The 7,865-nt window shown below is 35.7% G+C and overlaps 1 non-coding gene across 1 annotated transcript; it reads right to left on the minus strand.

Annotated features, from left to right (window-relative positions):
- Positions 1 to 3,400: 3,400 nt before the first annotated feature.
- TRNAR-UCU (transfer RNA arginine (anticodon UCU)) lies at positions 3,401 to 3,473 on the minus strand. The gene has a single exon. It is a non-coding gene; the product is annotated as a tRNA-Arg (tRNA).
- Positions 3,474 to 7,865: the final 4,392 nt, after the last annotated feature.

The raw sequence follows: 7,865 nt of genomic DNA on the forward strand, positions 1-7,865 counted from the left end.
GTTTGTTTAATCAATATTGAAAGAAGGCGCTATGTCTAAAACAGATGGACAGTTTAGGTAAATGTAAATATTTTTATAAGCCCAAAGTGACTGAAATAAATGCAGGTACTCAAAGCAATGTCGCCCTCACTTATGCCAAGATCCCAAGTCGAGTAAAAGGGACGTCATCTTTGTTTTCAAAACCCACTGCTTCTGTTTCAGTCAAATAAGCGACCTGAGTCCCGTTGCCATGGTAACGGAGGGCTACACCTGCCATTGATCTCTCTTGCACAATAACAGTAAATATTTCTAAGAATAGCCCAGACGCGAAATAGAGGGACAAGTAACAACGCTATTGTGGCGTTATAATGAAATATATCGCGCTGAACGTGGCAGTTTCTGCACAAACAAAAATGGGATTACGCAAGAATGGATTACAGGGAATTGTAGATTTTATGTCATCATGAAAGTTACCGTTAAAAAGGGATAGTTACCAAAGTAACGGGAGGGCCAGCCAGGTATACCTGACAATTGTAACTTAGCAGCTAGAAAAATTGAATTAGGGAGAGATTAGGTACAGAAAACTGTAGTTTTTCTCAATGGATTCTTACTAAGATACTAAAGAGTAATTCTCTATTTACATACTATCAGTATTCATATATTTTTTTAATAGATTTATGGTTTCTGTCCATTCTGGGTATTTAATGGGCATAGCCCTTTCATATTTAAAGCCTTTTTTCTTGCCTTATCTTAACCACATTTGAAAACAACACCCTGTATAAACCAGTCACGCTATTGTGTGAATGTTCTTTGTATGCAAGTCGCAAGCCTTATTCGCTGGGTGCGAAGTACTAGGTGGGGGGGACATAATCTATCGCAGCGCTCATGGTGGTCAAAAGTAGAAATAATGTAAGCTCTGTCATCAGATGTATCTGTCAATGGCAAAGCGATTCTACATAATACATTTTAATATCATTAATTAATCGCATGAAAAGGGTCCTACTGGGAACTTAAATAAAAGAGTGGACTGTATTTCGATAGGGCTGTTTTAATAGCCGTTTACAATTTGGAAATAACTAAACTATACAACGTGGTAGTACAAAAATGAGTCACAGTAGTTGTTGTGCACAGATGTTTGCCTTATGATGAGAGCGTGAATTATTGAACTCTGCCCTTGTTTTGTTCTTAATTCTTCTACATCTCGGACTTGTCCAGCCAATACCAACAACTTTCCTTTAAATACGGTTTGTGGTTGGAATTTGATATTGTAACTCTCACAAACCCGGTCTTCAAAACGATACTCATTTCGATCTGAAAACGATATTTAATTTATTACTAGCGATACAGAAACATTTAAATATATTTACTGTTATATAATGAAACCGTTAAAGTAGCTTTTTCTTTTTGTTTTACTGTAAAACTACAACTATAAATGAAGTAAACAAACCCTGACACAATCAAAATTAAACACACTTTTTGGACTTACCTCATTTGATTTCAATGACCAAAGTGATTTCAAAACCTTTTTTCCACCCAAATCGTGGTATCACAACAATTTATTAGTTGAAAATATTTGTTATTTTTTCATTTCGATATTTTTTCACAAATATACGACCTAAATGTCAATGTGACAGAACCCACAAAGTTGTGGACGCTAGTTGGCGCTGTAATCGTGCACGGAGCCAATAGGTACTGTTTGGTGAAACATTTCTACTTTTAGTAAATAAATGTCTGATAGTGAAAAAATAGGTACGTTAGTAAGTAGGTACGTTTAAATAGTAAATTATGTCCAATTGTCTACATAGCGGACAAAGACTATTAAAAACTAAATATACCTACTTAATATAGGTACTTTTACAATTAAACCATTATTTCTCTATAGAAGAAAATAAGGCAATCGTGTCAAGCTGAATCGAATTGCCAAAAAAGAAAAGAGATCTCAATTTCACATTTGTCTCAAGGGAAGAAAGGTTATTGACCGCCTTGGCACATTTTTCTTGGAGTACCCGAGTGATAGGCCGATGGCATAATAAGATTGAAGAAAACGTCGATAAAAATCAACGTCGGAGCGATCTTTTGGACATCTATTTGACTTAATGATATTATGAAATGTAGATTAAGAATTTTTCTTAAGGTTAAAGAACAAAGAATTTGAAAAGGCTAAAACAGAGGGTAGATGCAAAATTCAATTTCACAGTGGATTTGTCATAAAAATGTAACTATTAAGGATGAGTTGCACCATATTACTTTGATCGTAACTACAAAATAACAACCGGTGTTTTTTGTATGGATTTTGACAGACTTTTGACGTTTGAAAGTCAAAGTAAGATGGTGAAACTCAGGCTAAGATTTTATAATAGAATATTTCAATCATACTCATACTTTTTCGCCCGACTGTACTCAAAAACATGGTTTTAAAATAATCGAGATAAACGCAGAGGCGGAAGCAGCCGGCGGTTGCCATGGCAACGCTAGCAAGCACGTGCAGTCCAAACAATAGCTGAATGTGCGAGTGAGAGGCATGCATAAGAGTGAGAGAGGAAGAATGTCCTGAAAGTATTTTAATAACTCGTCTGAATCTCTAACTTTTGTCATTTACTTCTACCTTTTTGATGTTAAAGTACAGTCGAAAGCACATAAGATTATACCTACAATTTGATGCAAAATAATATCTACTGCAGTGTTTAGTTCAAATATCATGTAAGACTTTTAAAATAAAAACTAAAGCTGATTTAAAGAAATATTTCAGCTACCTATAACACTGTTATGTCCCTTTTCATCATAGCGATATCGACATTAGTTAGAAAAGGAAAAAGTATTTTGGACCTAAAACGTTGCTAACGCACATTTTAAAAAATCATCAAATTAATGAACTGTTTTAATAATGTTCCTTCTTTTGTAAGTTAACATTTCATACATAAAAGGTACTTTAATGTAATAACAATTACAGTTTTACTTTAAAACAAAAGCGTGTACAATGACGTTGCAAATTAATCACACCTTTCGATATCGCATTTCTTTATACAGCTTAATTAATGTCGTTAACGTTTCACTGCGCTTTAAATTTAATGCAAGCAATTTCATACTTTATTCGAAATAAAACGAAGGCAATAAAAATATGCATAAATATTTTATCGCATAACAGACGCGCTACTAAAGTTGCCAAAAGTCAAAGCACTTTAAATGCTTTTATTATTATTCCAAAAATCAATCAATTTTAGAAGCTTTGGTAAGGAAAACTTATAAATTACGATTGTATAAAGCTGAAATAAAAATGTTGCGTTCTTTTTGTTTGACTTGTCAAAATAATTACAACACTAAAATCAAAACTGTAACAAAATGCAAATACTGCATATTATTCTGAAAGTACCAATAGCAAAACTGCTTTTAAATGATACAAAGGCATAATGTTCAATGATAGCATCCCTGGTGGGGATCGAACCCACGACCTTTGGATTAGAAGTCCAACGCGCTATCCTCTGCGCCACAGGGACGGGTACCGAGTAGAGCCAAATTACGTGTAGCGTACTCGTTCTAAGACGAGATAGCGATAGAAAATTTATTAAATTACAAATTGGTGATAAAATGTGTTATATGTTACACTCATAACACTAAGGCTGGGTTGCACCATCCTACTTTAACTTTGACAAACGTCAAAAATCTGTCAAACTCCATACAAAAAACACCGGTTATCGTCATAGTTACGGTCAAAGTTAGGTGTTGCAACTCAGCCTAATGCTGACGTTTGTTACAGTCAAAGTAACTCCACGGAATCCATGAAAAATCAATAGAACTGAAACACCCACGTTCTATTGATAACATTATTGTAATTTTTCACTCGACATTGGCAGAAATAAACCTGCCAGAGAGGTTTGGTTGCGACTAAATAAATTTAAAAAAAGGTGGTGCAACCCAGCCTTAGAGTCCTAGATGAATAGTTTTCATCCCACCAAAAACATTCTGTAAAAAACTAGCCAAGTCTCGATGGAGCTGCTTGTTTATCTCTAAAAAGTAATGAAATCTAGACAAAGTCGTGCCAAGTCTATGGTTCCTTACTGCGATTTCTTTATTATTATAGTTAATGTTGTGTGACTTGGCCGTTGAACAATCTTTATTAAGATAATCATACAATTATGAATGTGGTGTTACTCCAGATCTTCGATTTTCCTAGTTTTTATAGTTTTCCCTTTATGTGGCCATTAAACCCTAACTCTGTACCAAATTTCAGCTCTCTGAGTTTATGGGAAGTACTAGTTCTATTTTGATGATTATCAGTGAGTGAGTGTCGTAAATGCGAAACTTTGCTTTCGCTTAACTTCGGAACTAAATGACCAACAGACTTGAAATTTTGGATTTTAAGTACGTGATTATAGCTTACTAGATGACGAAAATTTCTGCGTTCTGGTCTTATCCAGAGGTTCTCAAATAGTTGCCTGAAAATGCGGCGAAATGGTTCCAGTAAAGGATGGTACGGCAGTGTTTGCTTCGCGCTCGACTTGGCGGGGGCACTGCCGTGCCCCCAGATATAAACGCTTCGAATAAAGTACGCTGGTATTTGACTTGGTCGACTGACAGAATTTAGTGGCTTTATTTAGTTTTAAGTGCCTCACTTTTATTACTCGGTTTTTAGGCGATATAGCTCTACAGGGTGTTAGGTAAAAAACACCCTGTATAGTTAAGAAAAAAACTTGAAATAAATTTTTAGTTATTGCATGAACAGATAACACCTAAGGTAAGCCACTTATATTATCTGAGTGCCTACTGTATTTTATAATACACAAAGGTTTTGTATTTGGTAAGCTTGTAGAGAACCCTAGCCCTAGGCAGTAAAATTAATAATTTACAGAGACCTTTCACACATTTACAAAGGCACCAAAACCTCTCAATGGAAAATCTATTCTTTCTTCCAAAATTAAGGTATTAAATATTTAAAATCCTTTTTACCGACAAAGGCGTTTGATTACACAAGCTACAATACGGCTCGCCCTTGTGTCTGACCCCACATAATATGTATTGTTATACAAAAAGTTAGATATATGCCTGCTTTCTTTGCCCTGAATGGGTTTGGTTAAGAGGTACCGTTTCGGTAATATTTAATGTCACGTCACCTCACTGCTTGCGGCTTTTTGCGTTACATCACTACATCAATGCTTGCTTTTGTGTTTGATCACCGAAGGAAAGTCAGATATAGAGTGTAACGTAGGGTGTTGAACGCAATTCAATATAAACACTGAGACATCTTTATGGTCCACTCAAAAAAGCAGTTGTACACACTTCACCCCCTTTTCGGTCACTTTTTGAGTGGACTATTATGCGATATGGCTGTTTTTTGCAACAAAAATGTGTAGTTTAATGTGCTGGCGACTGTACCTAAAATATTATACCTGTCAATAATAAAAGGTGAAAACTGAAACTGACAACATGTCTTTCCATGACTAGCGTTTCAAGACCACCATTTAGCAAGTGACGAGAGGAATCGCCGCAAAAAAACTCAGCCAAAAGTATAAAAGTTATATCAACTCTACACCTGTAAGTATATTCTAAATAAAAACAAAATTTATTTTAGCAGGAGACCTTCAGTTAAGTTATACATAGCGCGCAATAAAACAAAATCACAGAACAACATAATTCTAAATCTCTTATTCAATTTGTTCATGTTCGCCGCAAATACTATAGTTGCATGAGCAAACCCCATAAAGTCAACAGGGAAGAATTATCACACGCCATCTCCACTATAAATATTCGATGGAACATTTTGATTCAACGCGAAATAACAGTAAATTCTTGACGCCTTCAAGGAGAGGCCACAGTAAAAGAAGGTGCAGTAAGAATAATTATCACCCTCATTCGTTTATTAATTAACACTGCAGAAGTATCTTCAACTCCTTTTTACTAAAGTTAAATGCCGGATTTACGCTGACTCCACTTGAAGTAGGTAGATAAAGTATTTTAATAATGCTCACTAGGCCTTTATTTATAACTAGCTTTTGCCCGCGGCTTCATCCGCCTGAAATTTAGTTTGTCACCGATGTTTGTTACTCTTTCACGCAAAAACTACTAAACGGATTTTGATGAAACTTTACATTATTATTGTTTATAACCCAGTATAACATATCAGCTATAATTTATGAGGACCTGTGACAAACTAAATTTCACGCGGGTGAAGCCGCGGGCAAAAGCTAGTGTCCTATATTTAGTATAGTCGACAGCACATCATTCAAATATTTGTTGCAAAATGGCTTTTATTACAACTACGTGAAAAGCCTTAGCTTCGCCTTCCGTTTTTACTTCACAGGCTTCTGACGGACTTTCTGTTTTTATTTGTGTTACAGATTCATAGTTCAAATCCCAAAGGTACCAGAATCAGTTTCCTTAACGAAAAGCAATGGCTGTTTGAAAAGAAACTTTATGTAAATACAGTAAAGCACAGAATTTTTCATCGCGGTGTTATATTTTTGATACAATGCTACCGATCAAAAGAAAATACATAGCCTTCACACCATTGAGGAATGTAAAATAGATTGTACAAAAGTTTTATTCGTACTCGTATTTCTGAATACAGCGAGATATTTTTAATGTAATTGATTCGAGCGATTTCTCAAGTTGGGACCTGTGTTTTATTCCAATACAATGGTATTTGTTTTTGAAGGATGTCTTTAAAAGGCGTTGAATTGTTATGCTTGAATTAATTCATTTACTTGTTGAACAAATATATATGAACCACTTTGTCTGTTGCCAAATCGGTCTGTTTAAACAATATTAGTGTAAAGTCCATTACAGCCTTTGCAAGCCTTGCGGTACGTTATGTCTCTTTCGCTAGCTCATCAATTTTTTCGTCATCAGAGGGCCTAGTGTGAGTTTACATCAAACATGTCATTAAATGTATGACGGATTGTACAGCGCCCCTAGCGGGAAACGTTCAAAAACTAAGATTTTCATAAATTTTTTAAACGCGTTCACTAGTGAGCGCGTTTGATGTAAACTCACACTCAGCCCACAGATCAATTTATCTCTACTGCAGTAGCATAATTCTATACTCTGATATAGCAGGATTTGTTTGCCCTACATTAAGGAAGCCTGATGTTCGCATTTGTCCCTAAAGTTGTAAAGAGGACTTTACGACATACGGGACTAGTGACTGGAAAAGTGTACTTGGTTCTTTTCTACTATGCCGAAACTGAACAAGTCTCATTAGCTCACAATAAAATTCACTCCGTATTTCACATAAATCAGTTATCGATATTAATCAACTACTTAGCAATAACCCAATTCAGCACAGTCTGTATACTTAGACAAAGTCTTTGCATACAACACATAGGCCGAATTGAATGCCAATAACACAAGCGGGTGCAAATGCAATTCCGTGTGCATTACCGGTGTTATGGCCTGCGTTGCAGCGGGGCTATTCCAAAACGCTATTACGTATATTCGGGTATTTCTCTCACCGTCGCTCATACTGGCATCTCGTTAAGCGTGAGCGGGATGGCAACAACGAAACTTTGGATAACGTTTTTCGGAGTAACCTCTCAGGTTACGCTAACACTCTAGAGACTACTTCACTTCGATAGGAGTCTGAACAACGCGATCCGAAATAAATAAAACATACTTAGAAAATTGCGCTGCAATAGCTTTTATAACAACCAATAAAAGTTTTCGGTGAGGATAGTGTGGGATATTGGTGTCACTGTTTAAGAGAATGAAATTTTAAGTGTAAACTTAAATTGATTGCACTTTGGATAATACTTACAGTTCAATAAGCTACATACCTAGACACATGCCTATGACACCAGTGTGAATAAGCTAAAGCTTGAAGACCTATCATCTATTTCCATGAAAATTGATTTATTTTTATCCACAACGAGGGAGCTCTTGGCCTGTAACTCACC

Source organism: Ostrinia furnacalis, unplaced genomic scaffold (genome assembly GCF_004193835.3).
Source record: "Ostrinia furnacalis isolate ACB-3 unplaced genomic scaffold, ASM419383v2 OfSCF7487, whole genome shotgun sequence".
NCBI lineage: Eukaryota > Metazoa > Arthropoda > Insecta > Lepidoptera > Crambidae > Ostrinia > Ostrinia furnacalis.